Source organism: Numida meleagris, chromosome Z (genome assembly GCF_002078875.1).
Source record: "Numida meleagris isolate 19003 breed g44 Domestic line chromosome Z, NumMel1.0, whole genome shotgun sequence".
Taxonomy (NCBI): Eukaryota; Metazoa; Chordata; class Aves; order Galliformes; family Numididae; genus Numida; species Numida meleagris.
This window is the reverse complement of record NC_034438.1, coordinates 67325239-67346143: the sequence shown is the minus strand read 5'-3', so window position 1 is coordinate 67346143 and position 20905 is coordinate 67325239. Positions and strand designations below refer to the sequence as shown.

General features: G+C 39.8%; 1 pseudogene; it reads right to left on the bottom strand.

Annotated features, from left to right (window-relative positions):
- Positions 517 to 12807, bottom strand: LOC110390287 (annotated as a pseudogene).

Here is a 20905-nt window from a genome sequence, read left to right as displayed (position 1 = left end):
TCTGCAGAGTGCTGCATTTTTCTTTGTGGGTGGAATTTTGCTCAGTGTTAGTTTTGTGAGTGCAAGAGATTCACTATTTTATGTTCCCATGCCTAAGCAGAATGGGCTATCTCCTAACATCACAGTATCACAAAATGGCTTATTTTGTAAGGGTTCTTAAAGATCATCTAGATCCAAGCCCCTACCATGGGCAGGGCTGCCACCCACAACATCCTGATGCAGTCTGACCTTCTTGAGAATCCTCTGGTGATTAAAGCTCTGCAGACATTTCAGCTGTCTTACCCAAGCCTCAATCTTCTGTTTCATAGTAGTGTTTGTTTGTTTGTTCAGAATATATACTGCTACAGTTGTACCCCATTATTTTCTATTCTTTCAAACTGGAGATCAGATTGCTGCTCCCCACTTTTTTTTATGCCGCTACCTTATATGTACTTAAAAATTATAATTCTGTATTTGCCTTACTCTCTTTCTTTGAGCAAGCCCAAATTTACATCTTCCCCAAGTTCTTACCTTCTGGAATTGTATTCCTTTCTTCCTTTCCTTCCTCTGGACTTTCTCCAGTGATTTCTTCTACAAAAATTTTACATATCAGTTGAATTTTTCCTAATTGCCTAGGGAACAGTAAGGATGTATTACTCAATATTCTAGTTTTTATGATCCACACTGATGATCATTTTTCTTTGTGATATCAGCACATTTCAAAGTGATACTAGGTTTGTGATACTGCATATCTTATAGACACTTTTCTGCAAACTTGTTACACAGAAGCATGTTCTTCCATCTCTGCTTGTGTAGCAAGTTACGCTTGTTTAAGTGTGGAAGCCAGTGTTTTTCCTATTTTAAAGGTTATTCTGTTGAGTATGATTGAAAAAATCTTGGGAAATTTGAGAGAAGAATTCCTGCATTTCACAAAAAAGTCAGAACATAAATAGCTGCGCAGGCCTGCATGAAATCTTTGTCTGCTGCACATAAGTGCCAATGACTTCCATGTCTTCCTGCTGCTTGAGGTGAAGATCTATTCGATTCCTTCCAGATCTGATTGCACTAAGCAGTGGACTGCTGTGACTGGGAACATGCCATCACAAAAGACTGGGGGAAACGCAAAAGCTCTGGATGGGCTGAGAGTGCAAACCTGGAGAATATGTATCATAATGGAAACTTAAGAAATGTATATGCTAATTGATGTTCTTACAGATAAACAGGAAACATTTCGTAGAAAAATATAAAATTCAGGGTTAGAGGGATAGGGAAATATCCCCGCAAATTAATTTGCAGGGGAACTACAAACCTTTATATGGCTAAGTAATTTCTACAGTAATATTGACTGTTAAACATATGACAATATTTAGAACATACTCTGTAGGTCTGGAAAAATATATTTTTCTATTACTAGAAATAACTGAAAAGGTCAATGGAAAGCATTTTAGTAATTGGTCTACCTAAGGAAATCAGCAAAATTCTGCAGTCTTTTCAGATCCATATTAAATGTTGACCTGAATGAAAATTTGCTGGGACATTTGACGGTTTGACTTCAAGTCATTTATCAGTAACACTGAAGCTTTGGTATATCTAGGCATGTACTGAGAAAAAAATTGTTCTGCCATTGCCAATAACACCTCTACTAACAGCAACTCTGACTTACCAGAGACTCAGGTTTCAGTGGTAAAAAAATAGAAAACAACAACAGAAACACACCCAAAACCTAAACACCTTGACTAGGAATTTAGGAATGTATGTATGCAGCCTGAATTATGAACGATTAGTTTGAGGTCACTTAATTCTGCTAGGCAATTTTGAACATCAGAATAGCACTCTTCTCCAAATATGCAGGGAAATGAACATATTTCTTTGATGTGAAGCACAGTCAGAGGGGCATGCATTACCCTGAATATGTCAGCACAACTTTTTGTCAGTAATGGAAACAGTATCAATAGGCCAAGGTACAATATGGTACACGTTCATTCAGAATATCTGTACAACTGAGCATAGAAGTTCACATCCTTGAGTTATTCCTTCTTCTGAATATATGACTGTATATCCATTTGAACTGAATCTTTTTGCAACAAATTTTCCAATACAGAGCTCCTTTTCCCCTTTTCTGTGCCCTTCCCAGACTTGCAGCTCTCAGTAGGGGTCTTAGAGCTATTTTGCAGCGTTTTTATCTTACATTTGGCTAAAATTAGTGGGGTACCAATCTTGAACAGTGTTTTTCTGCACCCTGGTATTCCGTGTGTATCCACTGTAATTTGTAATACTCACTGCGCTTTTTACTTACCTGGTTGGTTGGTTTTCCTCTACACTGTCTAAATTACTTGTAATTGTCACTACAAGATTCTTTAGCTATGCAGTTTCTGTCCTCAAAATGTATTTGTAGAAGCTTTTCTGGTTGTCATGAACAAGTGTGCCTTTTCAGAGGTTTCATCTTACCATAGGAATCTGCAATGAAACAGAAAGCAATTTATGTCTTTTTCGTATGTACACAGAAATAGATAGCTCCATACTGCATTCTGCCATAACTGTGTGTTTTAACTTGTGATGTATTTGAGGTTTTGGACATCTGAGAATAGGGGGCAAAATCGTTTTGCAGAAAGTTGGCACTTTTTCCCACCATCACCAATCCCAGAATCCTTGTCTTTGAGACATAAGCTATTCTTGCCCTCAGAAAATTCCTAACGTAGTAAAGTTAAAGAAATTTCTACTTCTGTGATTAAAAACAGAGCCAAATTTCTTCTGGCATTGGTGAAAGCCCACATTTCTTTTTTTTTTTTTTTTTTGGTTGCTGTTGTTTGATTTTGTTTTTAAATAAATGCTTTATCTGTTCTTTAGAATATCTACTTTTCTCACGTGTCAATTCAAAATACACAAATGTAACCTGCACAAACAACTGTCCATCAGTTCAACTGCAGAATAAGTAGCATTTTTACCTTAATATTTAATTAACATCTGTAATACAAAAGTACACAGCTTCTGTGTAAGGTTTACCAATCCCAGAGTAAGTACATGGAGGCAAGTTAACATCAGTTTAATAGAGAAGTACTCACATTACTGGGGGCAGCTAGCTGGTACCGTCTCTGCCTAGTCCTTGGTACCGGTGGTGGTGAGCTTGTAGGGTGTCTGCCCTGGAATTATCCCCAGCAGATGCTGGTGATGGCAGTCTGGCAAGATGTCCACCGCACCCCTTAGCACAGTAGCCATATATATATAGCTGTGGGAGACAATAAAGTATCTTGTATCAAGATAAGCAAGGTCATTCACAGAAAGGAAGGAGACTTAGAATCACAGAATCCTTCAAGTTGGGAGGAACATCTGAAGACCATCTAGTCCAACTCCCCTACAATGAACAGGCAAACCTCAGCTAGGTCAGATTGCCCAGGGCCTGATCCAGCCTTGCTCTGTCAGTCTTCAGCTACAGAGCAGTTTCCCAAAAACATGTTTCTTCTCGCTATGTGCAGATGCTAGAGGCAGTTTACTTGAGTTCCCACAATAAGACGAGCCCTTTCTCATGGGCTCATGGTAACCAAAGAAGTTCATGCTAAAATGAGTGTGAATTGTAGAGCTCGGTGACAGCACAACACAGAACTCCAAGAGACTGTGAAATTCATTAAAACAAAACAGAACAAAGCAAAATATCAATAATATAGATTTAGAGAAAGTCAGAAAAGGAATAAAAAGGTAGTCAGGAACTTTGTTTTCTTCTCTCCACACACTGAATTTCATAGTGTCTTTCCTAGTGACCTGGGTAGCACCCAGCTTTCACTGTAGTGAGTGGGAAGAACTGTCAACAAAATCAAGAGTTCAAATGGCTGACGCTCTGTTCCTCTATCTCTGAAATATAGCTGAAAACAGCTACTTGCAGGAGCAGCTTGAAACAGCCCAGGGGAGTACATTAAACACTCCTGATTTGCATTTTGGAACCTCTTGGCTCTTAGCATGAAAGAAAGGGAGAATACAACATGAAAAGAGTTTGTCACGTTTCTTCCTTAGTGAAAGTAGGTTGACAGAACTAAGTCTCTGGAGAACTGAGGTCCCCTTCTAGACAGTTTTACAAGCTAAATTTAAGTAAGTGCTTGATCTGCACAGAAAAATATTAAAGCTTTCTGTTTTTGCTGTTGGTATCAGAGAACTAGCCACTGTACTCTAGTCTCAAAGTGATTACCATTTTCTCACTCCTGAGGCTCTGTCGTTTCTGTGCATGCTTGCTATTTCTTTTGATTACCAGTGATGTTATCAGCATAGTCATGCTGTCTTCTGCAGAAGGGTTGGGAGTTGAGTGTAATGACACAGGATATTTGCTTATTGGATTTTCCTCTAGTAGACTCACTACAAAGTCTTTTTCCAAGCCTAAGTTAGCGTAAGAGTACAGTGTAGCATTTTAGAGTATGTTGATATGCTGTTTTACCCAGAAGCTGTCAGCCTCCCTCTGTGAGTATCTGAAATGCATTTCCCTCTGCTGAAAGTCCTGAGAGCAACTGCTCTGTGTGACACAGGCCTCTTGTTGCTAAAGCTGCACTCTGCTGCCTTTTCAATTTTATAGTGCACTTTTCATTATACTATTTCATGACAATCTTTAATGACAACCTTTCTTCTTATGATTTCAAACATTATCTGTTAAAGTAGTGTTTGGGCAATTATATTTCTTCAGTTACACATGCTGATGTAAGTGTTCTGCTCACTCTTTTTGACTTCATGCTGATTGTAACCAACATTTAAACAAACTACTGAACTCCTCATAGTCTTTGTTTTCCTCCCATGGCTTACACACAGCACTTCAATGGAATCTTTGAGTGAAGTTACACACCACTTTAAAAAGTTTCCTACATACAGTAAAATCCTTGTCTTTCAGAGCTTGCTTAGTTTAGCATCTATTAGCTGGCAGTTCACCACAGAATAAAAAGGAACAGAACAGAAAAGAACAGATTACAACAAGCACAGTGCAAAAATTAAGAACCCCTGTTCTACTAATAGCCATTACATGACCCTAATCATTCCAATTCTCATCTTAGAAGGGTTGTTTCTGACAATCTTGATGACAGCCATGAAATTACTGCTTTGCAAGCTTAATCTTTTTTCAAAATTTTGCAAATTCAACATAGGAAGAATTTTAATTTAGAACAGGTTCTGTGAACATTTAAAATTTCAGAAGCATTCCCAAGATCTTCACTAGCTGCATTAGAGACTATAAATCTGTTTGGAAGAGCTATTAGCATGAATCATAAGCACATCATTTACTAGTTGATTCTGTGCTGGTTAATTTCACTACTGAATAAGGTGGTCATGAAGGTAATTACAGTGTAAGATACTGGTTCCAGTTCAGTAACAAACTTTTCCCCCTTACGTTTATTTGTAATTTACAGGCTTACATTAAAAATATGAAAGCTGATAGTATTTATCTGTCTATTGCAATCCAAAGATATCATCTGATGAGGTCTGTATTGAACATTTTTAGTGTCCAGAAGAACACCCTTCCCAATTTAAAAGAATAATTTTCATCTGAGAAAAAAGAGCAGAAAATTTTACTCAGCTCCAGTGCATGTATATGGATCAACAGTGTTTGACTCTTAAAATTGACAACTTGCCTCTAAAATGGTTTCAGGACCTTGAAAAAATTCCATAAAACAAGATGTTCATAGCTATTGCCAACTATGTATGGTGCTTTACAATTGTGTTTTAATAACGCTATTAATATTCACCAAGGTGAACTACACTGAGTGCGCCTGATAATATATTTATTAGGTTGTAGAATACCCAGCATGAACAGATCAAAATGAAGTAATTATCACAAACTTTACTAATTTAGTGTCTGTATGCAAACCATCATTTGCATTGCCTTTGAGATATGACACTGATGACAGATCTCTTCTTGCTAGATTTGAAGGTCTGTGATAGCATATTTGGAAAAAACTCAATGACAGAATAAGAAGCAGGAAGAAACTGATTCCAAGACTTCATACCCAGGTCTGGATCTGCATTTTTTAATGTGCATGAGTATTTACAAGAAATTTCAGTATCTTATGCTGCAGTAATAAGTTTGCTTTTATAGAGAAGCTGGTCCTCTGGTATGAAGCAAGTATTAAATTAGTATTAAATTTTCTGGATATTTCCTATTCTACACCCATGTATTCCACAGCGTGAATGTTCTGGCTGAAACTGTACTTACTCAGTTTACTGATCCTTTCTCCCCCCTTCACCCCCACCGTTCCTTCCTCCATTCCCTTCCTCCCCTCCCTCCCTCCCTCCTTCCTTCCTTCCTTCATCCTTCTGTCCATGAAAGCCCACATAAATGTCAGTTTTAAAATTAGTAGATGATTTCAATGATTCTGGGGCTCCCACCAGGTGATCTGCAGGTGCTGCTGCTGCTGCTTGCTCTCTGCAGTCATAACTTTTGGAAGCAGTAGATCTCTACACTTAGTCCAGTAAAGTTCTATGTGGTGAATGTGCATCACAAATACAGTGTCCATAGCTTGATACTGCAGTAGTGTAGGGGGCTTCTTCATTTTTGTAGAGATGGAAACTGAATGAGAAAAGGGATTGTAGGAAGATAAGTAGTAGTTAAAGCAACTGGTATTTGTGCTGAGAAATTGTATTTCATCCCTATCACAGAATTAAACCAAAATGATTTTGTGTGTAACATGCTTTTTTTTTGAATGCCTGACTTTAGTCCTAAAACTTTATTTGCAGAGCTGAGTGCTTGCAGCTACTATGAAAACCAGTGCAAGTTATATTTAAGTATATTAATTGCTATAATGTATTGAATTCTCTTGAAGAAAATCAAACAAGGTAGTTTTGACTTGGGCACTCAGAGTTTATGGGTATCTTTGTCTCTCATATTGCTGCAGTTCAGCTTCAAATTTTAAGAGATGCTCCTTGTCTGAAGAGAATGAAACAAACATGGGATGCTTTTCTGTAGTAACAGAAATCTCATTAGTGTATGTAAGCAATATTAAATGATAGCATTGGGTTTTAGGACTAGACAGTGACTAAAATATAAACCAATATCAAGGAGAAAATAACTATTGAATGGATGTTTATGTAAGTGAGCACCAGCTTATGGGTTGGACCTGATCCTTGTGGGATCCTTGTGGGCTACTCTGATTCTTGAGGGTGGTAAAGGGTTTCGAAAAAGGAAAAGAAAAAAAAAGTATGTAATCTTTAAACTGAAAACTGAACGTATTCTGTTGAAATTAAAAGGTTTGTACTCTCTGATGTAAATCAACTTTAGCTCTATAATTTCAATATCTCAGAGCGTTTGCCACTGTAATCTTATTATTATTGTAACAGCGTTGAACAGAAAGTTCGCCATGTGTACTGGGTTTATGTTCTACACTTCTGGTAGCAGCGGGGCTGCACGGGAGGCCCCTGTGAGCAGAGCCCAGCGCTGCCCCTTCCCAGGGCCAAGCCGCTCCAGGAGGGACCCGCTGCCGCCAGATCGGGCCGTGAGCGGCGCTGGGCGCACTGCTGGAGACCGCACTGAGGAAAAGGGAAACTGCTGTGCAACGGCGGTTGGGAGACAGGGGTCAGCCGTGTGAGAGAAGCGGCCCCGCGGGCCGCCAGGTCGGTTCGGGAGGGCAGGAGGTGCTCCGGGTGCGGAGCGGCCGTTCCCTGCGGCCTAGGAGAGGCCCACGGCGGAGCGGGCCGTCCCACTGCGGCCTCTGGGCACCGTGCGGAGCATATCTCCACGCGCGGCTACGGAGGAGCCCTCGGTGCGGCAGCGGACGGGGCGTGGAGGACGTATGGCCCTGGGTACCCCCGCAAGGAGCAGCCCCGGGCCGGAGCGCGTTTTCTGGCAGGAGCTGCAGGCCGTGGTGCGACCGCAGTCCATTCCCAAAGCACTGCGCCCTGTGGGAAGGAGCCACTCTGGAGCAGAGAAGCAGTGAGGAGGAAGCAGCAACAGAGACAGACATTGTTATGGACTGACTGCAACCACCCCACCGCCACCTGTGCTGCTCCAAGCAGAAGGATCAGGAATGGAGCCATCTCTGGGAAGATGGGGGGAATGTGGGTTTAGGCTTTTGTTTTTCACCATCCTACTCTATTTTGAACTGAACGTAAATTTGTTAAGTCTGGACTGGCCATGGCAGTAATCGCAAGTGATCTCCCTGTGTCCATCTCTACCCAGGAGCTTTTCCATCCTGTTTTCTCCCTATGTCCTGTCAAGTGCAGGATGTGAGAGTGGCTGTACAGACATCAGGAAGCCAGCCACAGCCAAACCCACCACATAGGAAGGCAGTTTTACGGAAGGCAGCTTCCTGGATTGGCACACAGAATGCACGCTGTGCCCAGACCCAGAAACCCTGACCCTGTGCCTTGTACAACACACAGCACAACAGCCGGGGGGACGAGATGGGGACAGGCTGAAAGCAGTGAGCTCCAGAGGAGCTGCCAAAGACTGATGCCTCCCAGTATCCAGTGGTAGGGCTATGGAAACAAGCTCCACTAAAGTTGCACAGATAAAAAAAAAACTTTACAGATCCCAAGCAACGTAATCAAAGTTATTCCCACTTTCAGTGAGAGCTAGGACCTGAAAGATGCCCAGCCTGGAGTACCCCTGATAGCAGCAACTTACGTAGTGGTAAGACAGCCCAAACTGAAAGAGATGTATTGTGTTGGCAAAGTACGTAGACCATGGATTTTATTTTATTTTATTGTTTTTTTAAGCAAAAGGTCTTGTTGCTTTATTAAGATTTCAACATAGTTTATGTTTCTGGAAGGGCTATTCGATATATATATAGAAATTGCTTACTGCTTTTCAGCAGAGGTCAACTTAGGCTACACACATGAGTCTGGTGGTACCATTTAGTATGAAAAATTTTTATGAACTATACATCTTTCCAGTGATGTTTGTGGTGTTTCCTCTTATGCTTTTCAGCGCACTTCATTGTGTCTGTCCCTTTTCTTTCATAGACTCTCTCCACACTTGGACTTCTCATCTGTTTCTTCTTATGTTTTGTCTCACTACTCGATTGTCTGAAAGGCTGCCTTCATTTTTGTAGCAGTCACTAAATGTTGAGACAATTCTCTTGAGGCCATTTTCTCCCTCCAGACTGGCGCTTCCCTTCTCTGCATTCTCCAAGTGTTGAGTTTTGTACTTCCTCTTTCCACCAGGCTTTTTGCTTCTTGTCCTGTCTGTCCCTCCAGAAGGGGTCCTTGATGTGGTATTGATCGAATCCTTGATCTTCATCGTTCGTAACAGCAGTCCTGTCTCTCATGGAGTCCCGCCTGGCTATGCAGATCTGTCCTTTCAGTGAAGGACTGGATCCTGAATTCTGGACCAGCAGACTTCCTTAAACAGTGAGCTGTAGGCTGAGTCCTCTTCCTGCAGGAGCAGCCATCTCCAACTGTCTTTTGTCTATAAAAAGGGTAATCCCACTTGTATCTGCTTTGGTAACAGGCTCTTCTATAATAATGATCACTGCCTTGACTTCTTGATCTCCTTTCGCCATGGCCTTTTTGATATGACCATGATCTGCTGGAATCTCTGAAGGTAGCACTCTCATGACCGCTGGATCCTTTCTGGCTTTTTAGAGGCTCCTGTCATGAGGCCTTGTCCTCCTGCTTCTTTTACTTACATGTTTGCGACAGTCTCTGCTTCTTGTCTCTTTTTAAGCTGGTGTTCACTGTGACGCTTCCTCCAAGGCTGATGGCCATGACTGTCAACACTGTTCTGTGGGTAAGCCTGCAGACTCCTGGTCTTTCTCTTTCGGGACAGTGTCTGGCTACAAGGAGAGCACGCATTGGCTGTCCCTGGAGGCAGGCTCGAGGCTGAGTCGTGCAGAGAAGGATCTTTTATTTTATCTTTGTTCTTTTGTTCATCCTTTGACACTGTCCTCTTGACTACAGAGAATACAGAGCTTTGACAACTACTCACATGCTCCTTGTACAAGGGGGAGTGAGGTGATGAACTTCTGCTTGGTTCTCTGTCACTCCATCTGTGACCCTGGATTGACTGCTCTTTGTTCACATCTTCCCTCTTCTCCCCAGTGGAGACCTCAGAGTCTGAGGACAGCTCAGTCAGTTGTGGTGCCCTGTCAGCGTAGAGATTAACACAGCCAGCGATATCGTGATACTCTGATGAAGAGTCACTGTCTCTGGAGTCAACACCGGCCTGTAACTGAAGCTGGAGCATGGTTCTCTTCCAAGCAGAGTCCTCATCAGGGCTCTCTAATAACTCCCACAGAGAAGCTAAGGTTGTACCATACTCTTCTAAAATGGAGGACAAAGGCCCTGGAGTTTCATCATCCCAGGGAGTCTGACCAATACTGGAGACAGATGAGCTGTGCTCTGACCCATGAAAATCTGCCTCATCTGGAAAGACTGCAGTAACTTGAGTCTGAGCCACCTCCTTCATCATCTGATGGTGTAGGACAGTTGTAATTGTCATGCAGATCATAGACGTCCTAGTTGAACAAAAGGGCGTTTTGCCTAGTTGGGCAAAAGTGGTGGTGCTGCCCTGGGCTGGACAAAGCGTCCTCTTCTGAGGGTGTGACTGTATTCCTGAAAGTCGCCTTCGGCACAAATTGTATGAAAAATCAAAAAGAATGGCTGTTTGCAGAGTGGGCATTCTGCTTTGGTTTTTGGCCATTACTGGATACAATGGAAGCAGAACCTGTGCCAGCAGTAGCCTACATAAGCAACGTTGTCAAATCTGTCCAAGCAAATAGGACACTTAAGAGTCAGGAGAGGCATTTGCTAGTGTGGTCTGCAGCTTGCTGGTGCTAGCTTTAGGCTAACAGCAGCTGTCCTCTGCAAACAGGCTATGGGAACTGTGTTCTACAAAAGAAAGCGACAAAAAGATCTGTGCTTTTCCTGAGAGAAAAAGGTGTTAAACTCTAGACACAGAAATGTGCAACAGCCACCTTTAAGGCTGAAAATGCTAGTATTAGTTCTGAGAGAACACCAAAGAAGCAGTACAACCTAACTGCTTCACTTGCTGTCTTTGCAGGAATTTCAGGTTTTTGCAGTCCTGCAAGATTAAAATGCAGCCCAAATCATGCTGGCGGATGTGACTCTGGCAGGCAGTAACTTCTTCCCCCCACTCACAAATGACCGCTTTGGTATGTTCAGTAAGTTTAGGATTCACACAGAATCTCCAAAACACTCTTCCAAGAGACCAGCACTTGTGAAAGACAGGAGAAGCTTCCTCTGTCTTTTGAGAAAATAAGTTCACACACCCTTTCCTTGTATTTAGCTGGGCTAACAGCACTGAGTGAAGCACATGGAACTTGTTGGACCAGAAGACTGCCCTGAACTGGTCATGCTTTTGTGACATTAATAGCCAGATGTCACCCTTGCACCCACCCTCCGGCCCATGGCAGTAATTTCTCAGCAAGATATATTTTGATAGGCTGAAGCTACATTTAGATGGCTGTTCTCTACCCTGGATTCAATGTAATCATAGAAAAGGTTCTCTTTTGCCTTTAGGATTGCTGTCTTTTCTAAGTAAGGGTGCTCCTCTATAGAATCTCCTGTGGAAACACAGGGGCTCGCAGGCACCTCTGGAGATGCTGTACGAATGCCCTCAAGACAGATGTCCTGGTGCAGGATGGGAAGGACGTGACCAGCGAGGTCCTGAGTATCTCCAGAGACTGAGACTCCGCAGCCTCTTGGAGAAACCTGCCTAGCTGCTTGATGATCCTCACCACAAGATGCGTTAGTTGTTATTTTTATTATTAATTTACGGAGGTAGAAATTCCCATGTTTCAGTTTGTGCCTCTTAACTCTTGTACATTCGCTTGATACCACTCAGAAAATCTGGCTCTGTCTTCTTTGCTGCCATCAGGTAGATATGCACATGGACCAAATCTCCCCAAGCCTTCTCTCCTCCAAACTGAACAATCGTAATTCTCACATCCTTTCATGATAGTCAGGTTAGCTAAATTGTTGCTGAAGATCTCATGGCACTCTTAGATTATATTGATTCAGTTTGCATTCATGTAATTTTTGAAAGCTATAAATGGCCAAAAGAGACATGCAAATAAGTGTTACAGGATGTCAGAATGTCTGGACGCCAGTATTGAAACATAGAACGTCTTGGGTTGGAAGGGTTAAATCATATAGTTCCACAACTCCTGCTGTGGGCAGGATTGCCACCCACTAGATAAAGTTAGATTATTTTGTATGAAGACTCTTCTGTTTATATTAAATTGGTACAATGTCTGGGTTAGCCTCAGTTTCCTTGATACATCACTTTCTGTTAGTCATTTTCTCTCATCTCATTGTTTCTACTACAGCTCATGATGGGACATTTGTCTCTCTTTCATCCTTCAACTGTGTCTTCACTGTGATTGTGCCAGAGACCATAGAGAGGATGGATTTCTTTTCTCTGTTGCTCGCCTTTTTGTTGGAGAGCAGTGGCAAGAAAAAAGAAAATCCTTATCTTTCACGTTTAAACGGTGAAAAACGTCAGTCAACGTTCTGAGAAGTTAAAAACAAAGGATTGTTCACAATGGCTTTCTTGTGCAGTCTAGTTAATATCTGAAACAGACTGCTTTCCATTTCTGAAATGCTCTGCCATTGCTTTGCTGATTTACATGCTTGTAATTACTTTGACCCCAAAACTCTCCATCAGAGCTGCCAGGCTCCTGGTACCACAAAGAGCATGACAATTTCTTCGCACAAAACTTGAGGCCATGTTTCTGTTCTTGCCAGAGCAGAGAGAACAGCTTTGCAACTAATTGTCAGCTTGACTTTCTCACCAGACCTTTTCTTAGATGAGACGAAGATGTAAGTGAATCAAGCAAAGTTTGGGTTTTTTTTTTTTTAGTTTAATGTCCTCAGGATTTTAAATTTCCACAAGAACAACTTCTGAATGGAAAATGAAATTCAAATTATAAACTTGGACAATTTATAATTCTCTGGGGAGGACAGCACATGTGAATGTGAAGAAAGCCTGACAAGGTGTCACCTCCTTAATTCAGAATGGTAATAAAATCTCCATGCATTGCAGATATTGGAGACCTGCAGCATTTTTCAGTAGCATCATAAAATGACTCTATTCAGGATTTAGATAATATGCTAGTGTTCTCTGTACTGTCAGTGGCGTTGTCACCATGTTTGCACACAAAATCATCTAGCATGGGGGATCCACATCTGCCAGGCCAAGGTGCATGGAGTGTACACTGCAAGGATTTAGTAGTGGGAGGGGAGGCTGACAGCTCTGTCCCATGCCAGACAAGGACAGTTCTAGTCGCCTGCAGTGTACCCACTGCTCAACAAAGATAAACCCACGAAAAATCAGGCAGTGTATGTGGAAAATCATATTTAAGGAAGTTTAAAAAAATCCAGTGTAACAGTCTTGAGAGAGAGGAATAAGAAATATGAGAGAAACAGTCCTGTATGCACCACAGTTGGTGCCCGCCTCTAGCTCAGGAGTAGGAGCAAGAGAATGAAGGGCATTGGGCAGCCAGCCCAGGTCCGCCCACCACACTATGTCCCTGCTAGTGGATTGGCTTGAAAATGGACTAGCTCTTTCTGAAAAGGTTGTAAAGTACTCTGCTAAGCAGTTGATAAATACATTTGCAATTTGTTCACTTATGCAAAATGTCTTCAAGGAAAGGTTCTGATATATTATGTGCTGACAATGCTGCTATTTAGAACCTGGTAGACTACAGTTGACTAAATTCATCTGGTATCAAAAGAGTTTCTACCCCATATAAATCAGAAGTGTCAGATAAGTATTTAGCTCTTGACTGAGACAGCTATTCTTTCATTACAGCTTCTTTTTTCTCTTGTGGGAAGGCAACTAATATTTCCATTTAGTTCTGTAGGAACTCCACAGTAGTCTGAATGAGGATGTCCTGAAGTAAGCCATGCCACTCAATGTGTTTCTCTGACAGTAAAGGAACAAGTAAGGATTGTCGGCTGAGCCCAAGGTTGATATGGTGTATCTTATTCTTTATTCCTTAAGGTTTAGGATTTGCAAACAGTGATTGAAGTCTGTGATTTCCAAATTCCTCTTGATACTGCTAATGTCTGTCTTAGTGCTTAGCATAATTTGATTTACTGCAGTAATAATAAAGCTACACTTAGGGCAACCATAATCCTGTCTCTGTATGTTTTCATTGGATACAGTGTAGTCACAGAATTATTTATTAAGCATTTTCTTGTACATACGGTAGAACTGAGACTGCATAATTGCCTGAATTACACAAGACAGAGATACTATTGAGGAATACTTCATGATATTTTAAAATATTTTTAACTTCTAATTCTATTTTTAACTGTAATACAGATTAAAAGCATAATTTCATAAAAACTGTTGTAAGATAAAAATTATGTTTGACTTGTCATGCAATAGCCTTCAGAGGAAATGTTCTTCTGTAGTTCAGTCCTTAACTAACCCAGTTGTACATGAATATTCTAAGCCTTTATACATTAGTAATGAGTAACATAGCACTACCGTCTGAAAGCTTTACAGAGCCCTGGGCACAGCAGCACGAGATGAGCTACTGTCTTCCTTACCTTAGTTTTTGAGGTAGCCAGCTGAATAGTTTAATACGGATTTTCTTCTGTTGTTTAAAAACAGTTGGCAGTAGCAACATACGCTCAGTGAACCAAGTTTTCACTCTTTTCATACCCATGGAGCTGCATGAAAGATGATCTTTACCGCACTGTATTGAAGTAAATCATGTTTTGTATGTGCAGATGGATAGAGAAAATTTCTATGTGTAAAAGTCAGTATAATATGAAATAGCTCATTATTCACAGGTCTCAATGTAGTTTGAAAGCATTGAATGCATCCCCAAGGGGAAAGGATATAAAAGACTGGTGTGAAAGGAGGAGGCTGGAGTCAGTGTTTGGTTGGTCTTTTTAAAGGACATTTCAATCAGAGAAATAATATAGCCAGATCTGTGAGGCTGATGCTATTTCATAAAAGGCAGGTGTAATATGGAAGAAGGATCTTTTTGGAAGTTGTGCAGATCATCTGCAATTTATGTCTCTGAGTGCAATGAAGCCTTATACCCCAACTTTTCATGTAATTATTTGTTTTTCTTTTTTCTCACCTCTTTGCAGTAGCCTCCTTTTCCATTGCAGAGAAGCTATTCCTTCCTGAGTGGGAAACCATAATGGATCTCTATATCATATAGACTTTGGAGGACTTACTCATTTTTCCTGCAAAAGTTAAATAAAGTGCAAAACTTTCAGCCCATCAATCCTTTAGCAAGCTGTCCAAGGTGACATTTCATTAGCACATTTTGTCAGTGGATAAATTGTACAGCATGCTCTGAAGAGGAGGTGGAAAACATCCAGTCCTTTTTCATTAGATCCATCCGAAGCTGAGCCACTGGAGATTACATACAAAAAGCACACAAGACAGAAAGAGCGCTATTCTGTCTATAAACTGTATTAATCATTCATTCCCTTCTGAGTGCTTTAAGTCACTGCCCTGTCTCTCGTTAGGTCCAAAACTGGCTATTTAATTTTGAGCTGCATGACAGATACATTTCAAGGAAAATCACAGACATAATGACTCCTGCCAGGCTTGATAAAGTCCTCATTCATCAATTAAGAAGTTTTCAATAAGGCAAGATGGATCGAGCAGGATGAGGCTGATAACATGGTTAACATGTGCAAGATTGGGGTTGGCAGTTTTTTCATCTCTCTTGTATGCACATACACGTATTCCCCAAAACACGCATACATACTCACACTTAGACATGTTCTTATTGCTGATTCTGGGAAGAGAAATAATTAGAGAGCTTTGATTTACTACTGTGAGCTAATTACCTAAGGGACTGGGACTGCTTTGCTGTTCTGCTGACAGTAGGTGTCAAAGGGTTGACCAAAGATAATAAATACCTGAGGAGTTGCCCATTTGCTGCAGTGTCCAAATTGCTTTTTCTTAGTGAAATTTTTCCTGGTTAGGCTGAAAACATGTGTGCAAATAAGAATGATTTAAGCACAGAAAAAGCAATGCAGCAAAATAAAATGAAGTGCTGGAAAATACCCTATATAAACAAGGAAAGCTTGTACAATGAAAGGAACCAGGATGCAATAGATTAATGACCAACTTAAATTAGTGATATACCAATTATTGTCAGGTTAAAACCATGCGTCTGATAAGGCATTAACTCAGTGTCTATATTCCAGAGTCATTTTGCAGTTCAAGGGTTGTCTGCATAAAGACTTGTCCTTGCTTATGGTTCCTCATCTAACTAAGCTTTATCTGTAGATGTTCTAGGCCGTATGTTTCTGCATATTGATGTATGTACAAATGAGCCATTAAGGAAATTTGTGCAAATTCTTGGAATAGTTTTCATTCAGAATTTTTTTGTTTGGGGAAGCTCAAATAATTGTTTGGAGCTCTGCCACCATTTTAAAAAGGTTCAAAGATTTTCCCATTTTACTCAGCTATTGTGGAGGAGTTGATCCATGAACTTTTTTCAGTCATCCCTTCTCCATCCCTCCTGTCTTGACTAAGTTCTCTTTTTCCTTTGCTGGCAGCTATTATAACCTTTTTATCACTTCCACCACTAAGAGTGTGATTTCTTACATTCCTTCAGAGGAAGAATAGGATATTCAAAGAAGTCAGACATACCTTGGTTTTCAGTGGCGTATTTCTAGCAAGGCACTCCTCTTTAAGTTATGAAAAGAGAGAGAGCTCAGTTCCCATTGGACCACAATAAGAAACCTGAAATCCTACAATCTGTGCTAGATTCAGAACATATTTCTTGAACGCTTGACATCTTGACTTTTTTTTTTCCTCACCCATTTCAAATGAAGGCTTCTTCTGATTTCTGAAGACGCAGCTCATCCTATTCCTGTCTTCTGCTTACTTTTGTAGAGCCACAGGAGACAGGTCATAAGCTGGAATTGTCTTGTCACTTCTGGATCAAGGGAAGAGTGGAGGAGGATGCTGGTGGTCAAAAGTCATCTTTAACCACTTTTCTTCCACCTTTTAGCTTGAGAAACACAGTAACAGAAAATTTCAGCACATCCCAAATACATGATTTATGCTCTTTAATCTTTTACTTTGGTGATAAACATTACTGAAGACATTTGCTTTTAACTTGAAATCAGTTTAATCTTTTCTTCTTATCCTACATATATTACCATGTTGTTGCTTATGAGGTTTGCTGGCTGCAAGGAATTGTTTGAAGTTCAAAATGCTGTTTTAAACACAATGCAGTGTTTAACACTGTGCAGTGTTTAGGAGTTGTTTTATCTTCTAGATCTTTCCTGCTCATATCACTGAATAAAAGAAAGTATGTCAGTTAAAAGTTATTTTTTTTGAGATCTTAGAAGCAACAAAATAGAAGTGCGACATTGTTCAAGTTGGCAGAATTAATGGACTTTGTTCAGCTGCTCAGAATTAATTAACCATGCTGATGCTGATGCCTGTGCTCTGGGTGTCAAGACTTTTTCATTTTCTACAGCTACATCAGGCAGTATCCTCTTTCTCATTAAAGTTTGGCAGTTAGAAACAGCCAAGTCCTTCTTTGCAGAGAAGTTTTCAGTTCAGTAAAAAAGAGTAAACTTCGTCTTTATTTTATATATTGATTTCAATAATATCTGAAATAGCTAATGTTAACAAGCATTACTACTAGCCTAACTTTGCCTCCTTCACGTCACTTGATGGTGATACACTCACATTTTTGATAACATTGCTAGTTGCTTTATAACTTGAGCTTTTGTAAATATTCAAGGAAAATAAATTCACAGAAAAAATCTGTGAAGGCATGAACACATCCTTTAGGTACTCATTAGTTAGCCAGATTTCTTGTTTCATCTGAAAAAACGTTGGTTATGCAGTGAAGGACTTCTACTGTGAGATACATTTTCTGTCAGATTTTTTCAGTTGAAGCAAATAGACACTTTTGGGAGCAAGATGTCATGGTTTTCATGATTTTTGTTATCGGTATTCCACATCATAACATCATGTAGTGCACTGGAAGTTAAAGAGTTAATGCTGCAGTTCCATGGATTGTTGATAGTTCTGGGTACCTGTCTCAGAAGAGAAGAATGAACTACAGCTCCCAGAAGACTTCATTATTCAGTTTCCATTTTCCATCCAGAGGGAAAGATAAAACTGCCTGGGAGTCACGAGACCATCTCTTTTTTTCTGCTTGTCTCTTCGGTGTGTGCTCCATAGCCATCTCACCTACAGCATTAGAGTAAGGCCTTCAGTTTTTGGACAATCTCATTTATTTGATTTATTAGCTTCAGTTCCAGTTATATTGTATTATATTGTGCTATCTCACATTCCGCTATCATATTTAGTAAGTTAGGTTTTCTCATTAGCTCATTACTGCTGTTTTCCTCCTCTGGGCCCATCTCCCTATCTTCCCCCTTTCCTGGGGCATGGGTCTGTGGGTCCCTCTGCTCCATTAGTCATGGAATTGGGCCAAACAGGGCAGGAACCATGACACAAGGTTAAACTGATTGCATTGAAGAAATCCCATCTATGGATTTAATTCATATTCTGTGAATTTACCCTTTTTTAGAGTTATACTTGTGCAGAATTTTTACTAAAAACTGCAGTCTTTTTGTGATCTTATAGATGATGTTTTATGCTGCTTGGTTTTTTTTTTATGCTCAATGCTCAGGAGACCTTGGTGTTCATGCTGCAGCCAGTGGGAAGCCTTCTGCTTTTTTATGGACACTCAGCGGTACTCTTCTAAAATACATTATATCTGAAAGACTTATCCACTGAAAAAAGGGAAGAGAACAGCTGGTGCAAATATATCTCTTGCTGGAAAAAGAAAGGCAGGCAATCTTTATGGAATGAAAGATCGCTGTATGGCAACAGTTCTGTAGGTGATTTTCAAGAAAATCATTTTAGAAGTATAAAGTGGCATTTTGGAGGGCTCCTGTGAATTTGAGCAGAAAAATATAATGTTGTCACTTTCAAACTTTAGCCCAGGGAATATCTTACTCTGTTTCCCTACTGGAAAAAGTGAACGAGGAAAATGTGCTACAGGATGTTCCCACCTTCCTCAGAACTCAAAGGTATACAAATATTGTCATACTTTTTTTTTTCCCACCAACATTTACCATCTATTTTCCATAAAGGTCTCCAAGTGATTCCTCCCCTGTGGGAGCAACTGAGGCAATAAACCTTACAGCTCCTTAGAGGTTTATCCTACAGATGTGGAACAGCTGCGATCTATGCGTGTAAAATTCAAATACAGCACTTATGTGGCTAGAATATGTCTTTTTAGGCAGTAATCTACTTGATACGTTCTAATGAAAAGAAATTGTGTCAGGTGAAAGTGTTGAGGAATTTGTTTTTCTAAAAGCCAACTAGATCCAATAAAATAACTGGATTTATTTCAAATTTTTAAGCAAGATAAAAGAAAAATAATGGTTTTTAAAAGTTCTGTATATATAATTGCCAAGATAATTTTAACAGCATTTCTCATTCAATAGCTAGATCCCTCTACTGTTCATCCAACAGTATAACTAATGGTATTGTCCAAAATCACCTCAAGTTGCGCCAGGGGAGATTGAGGCTGGACATTAGGAAACACTTTATTTGGGGTATACTGATTATTATAAAACCATGATAACTATATAAATATTAATATGAAATCATGCCCAACAGGCTTTCTTTCAAGCCTATTTCTGTTACTGTGGTAACAGAATAATAAACAAGTTTATTATGTTTATAAATACAATTAAACTATATTGCAGTTTTATATTGGTATCGCTATTATAACTGAAATTTTCTTCATGGAACAGTAGCTCTTATATTGTCTTTGTAATGAATATTATTATTTTATTTTCTAACTACTCAGATTTTATGGCTTTCATCCTGAGGCTGACATCTCTTAAAGGAAGTTGAGGAATGAGATGAAAGAAATATAACGAAATGTGAGGATTCTTCATTTTGAATTTTGGATACCCATAATTCTGTGTTGTCTATAAGCTATTTCTGAGATTGCTTAAGTGGAAACCATACAAATGCACACAACCATAAGTTTATTTATATTTTTTGCTATATATACACACAAATCTACGTTTATACACTTTTTAAAGTTAGTTTTTAAACATATTTAAAATGTATATATACATACACACATGCAGAAGTATATAACACCAAAGACTACAGATTTAAATTTGGCTGGCATTTTTATATTTCTACAAGTTATTATTTATAATATCAGACTTTATTGTCTCCAAAGATAATACTGTTCCAGTAAAAGGAAAAAAACAACAGTAGGTGTCTGTTACAGGATCTTCTTATATTTGTCTGTTTCCACACCACTGAGGACTCTGTCTGTAGGGCAATAAGGAACAGTTAGAAATAGGAGAGTCTTTTTGTTCTGATTCATTGTCAACTAAGAAAGAAAAACTGATAGGGTGTCCTAAAGTCCTAGGATATCTGTTGTAGACAGAACATCATGTGAACTGATGAGTTTAAAGTCTAGGACAGAAACTGTGAGCAGCACTACGCTTTCACACAATGACACAGTGGTACTTCGTTTATTTTCCTTGGTTCTGTGGAGCATAACTAACACTTTGGCTGCCCAGAAGCAGTTTCTATATCTAGATATGAGAAAATATTCAAGCCATATCACCGCATTTTGTACTTTGAATACTTATGGAAGAAATAATGTATCTATCTTCACTAGTATTTGATCTAGGACTTTTTTTATTCCCAATAAGTTTTGATGTACATTTGACCACTGAGACTTCTTAAGATTAATTAATGGGTGTAGGAGTTGAGAATATGCTCGCAGAAGTGAGTAATTTTAAAATTACACTATCAGGACCTTGACACTGTGAGCATCTTGAAAAAATGAATATGGACTGCCCTGATTTTCTTCTAGTGAAACCAGGAATGCAGTGAAGATACATTTCTTTCACTACTTCTTGGATTTTGGTCCTTGCTGAAGTACATATCTTCTGAGAAGTTAGATAGAAGAAGTAGTCCTTGCTAAATTTATTTGGTTCCTAACTGGTTTAA